This window comes from Trichosurus vulpecula, chromosome 8, assembly GCF_011100635.1.
Source record: "Trichosurus vulpecula isolate mTriVul1 chromosome 8, mTriVul1.pri, whole genome shotgun sequence".
NCBI classification, from domain to species: domain Eukaryota; kingdom Metazoa; phylum Chordata; class Mammalia; order Diprotodontia; family Phalangeridae; genus Trichosurus; species Trichosurus vulpecula.
Genome location: NC_050580.1, coordinates 137,496,460 through 137,498,611, shown reverse-complemented (window position 1 = coordinate 137,498,611; position 2,152 = coordinate 137,496,460). Strand labels below are relative to the sequence as shown.

General features: G+C 40.8%; 1 pseudogene; it reads left to right on the top strand.

The window, feature by feature from the left end:
- The first annotated feature begins 514 nt into the window (after nucleotides 1-514).
- On the top strand, nucleotides 515-1,521 carry LOC118828984 (annotated as a pseudogene).
- Nucleotides 1,522-2,152: the final 631 nt, after the last annotated feature.

The following is a 2,152-nucleotide window of genomic DNA, read 5'->3' as shown; positions in this document are numbered from 1 at the left end:
ATATACTGTTTTCAGCAACTCCAAAACTTAAAAATTAGTAAAAAAAAAAAAAAAAAGAAACAAAACGTAAAAGATATCAGGCAGTTCTGAAGTACCACTGTTATCATTAGTTTTGTTGTTGGGGATAGCCATTAACAAGATTAGTTGTGAAGCTACAAAATGCTGAACCAATGGTAATAGGCCTTTGATAAGTGATAATAATAATAATAAACAGCAGCATTGCTATTGCCAGGAGGGTGGATCTTGGCTTTTTTATTTAGCAGACACCGAATCACCTTGTGACTTCATTGTCGTCCTCTAGCTGGGTACCGGCAGGAGGTGGGGAACAGCCACATTTCCCTTAAGTAGCTCTCATCTGGAATATCACATGTTGCTAGACCACTAGCAAATGCAAGAGTCTGGGAAAGGGGAGTTAAAAAGGAGACCACTCAGCATGCGAGTCTGGGAGTAGCTGTCTCACATCTAACTCAGAACTTTCGCAGCCTGACCAGCAACCTTGATATCTCCCCAGATATCCCCCAAAATGGCATCTACTGTCAAGGATCAGCTGATTTTGAATGTCCTAAAGGAAGAACAGGTTCCCCAGGACAAGATCACTGTTGCTGGGGTTAGTGCAGTTGGCATGGCATGTGCCGTCAGTATTTTAACAAAGGATTTGACTGATGAACTTGCCCTAGTTGATATAATAGAAGACAAACTAAAGGGAGAGATGATGGATCTCCAACATGGCAGCCTTTTCCTTAAAATGCCAAAGACTGTTTCTGGCAAAGACTACAGTGTGACTGCAAACTCAAAACCTGTCATTGTTACGGCTGGGGCATGCCAACAGGAGGGAAAAAGTTGTCTTAATTTGGTCCAGGGTAATGTGAATATCTTTAAATTCATCATTCCCAACATTGTTAAATACAGTTCTAATTGCAGGCTGCTTATTGTTTTCAACCAGTGGATATTTTGACATATGTGGCCTGGAAGCTAAGTGGCTTTCCTAAAAATTGTGTTATTGGAAGTGGTTGCAATCTGGATTCTGCCTGTTTCCATTACCTAATGGGAGAGAGACTTGGTGTCCATTCTTCAAGTTGTCATGGATGGGTCCTTGGGGAACATGGAGACTCCAGTGTTCCCGTGTGGAGTGGTGTGAATGTTGCCGGTGTGTCTCTGAAGAATCTTCATCTTGTGGGAACTGATGCTGATTCAGAGAATTGGAAAGATGTTCATAAACAGGTGGTTGAAAATGCTTATGAGGTGATCAAGCTGAAGGGCTACACTTCCTGGGCCATTGGCTTGTTTGTGGCAGAACTGGCAGAAAGTACTATGAAGAATCTTAGGAGAGAGCATCTGATTTCCACCATGATTAAGGGCCTATATGGCATTAATGAGGATGTCTGCCTTAGTGTCCCATGTATCTTGGGGCAGAATGGCATTTCAGATGTAGGGAAGGTAAACCCAAATCCGGAGGAGGAGAGCTGTTTAAAGAAGAGCGCAGACATTCTTTGGGGAATCCAGAAGCAGCTGCAATTTTAAAATGTTTTCATGTGCTGCCATCAAGAGAGACCATGACAGTCTTTGAGGGGTTATGTATGATGCACTTTTCAAATAGGTCAAATCTTTCCTCTGATTGGCGACTGAACACCAGAAATGTAAAACCTGTGAACACACTCTAGTCTCCTCCTAAAGTTAGAAATGGGGAATAGTACAGTGTGACCACTATTTGTTAAACCCTGTCATTGTTTGCATCTGATGCTGGATGTGACTTGTATAGTCTCAGTAGTTGGCGTCAAGCAGAGCCAGCACCCCACAGGTATATAAACTACCTGCCTTGTGTGTAGGTGCTATAGATTCCCATAGGTCCAGAAGACAACACTCCTGGATACAAAACACCACACAGTAGTAATTCTTTATTGATGCATTGATTACTTTTGTGCTCCCCTTCATTAGGGCTCTACAGCATGGCACCATGTATCACCTTTCCAGAAGACCTGATTTTGTCTATATATACATACATATATATACATATATATACACATATATGTATATCAATAGTTGTAAATTTCCATATTATATAAAAAGATCTGTATATGTACAATAATGCAATCAATTCCTCAAGTGTCATACTAACCCTAAATACTGAATAAACAACAAATAACTGATAAAA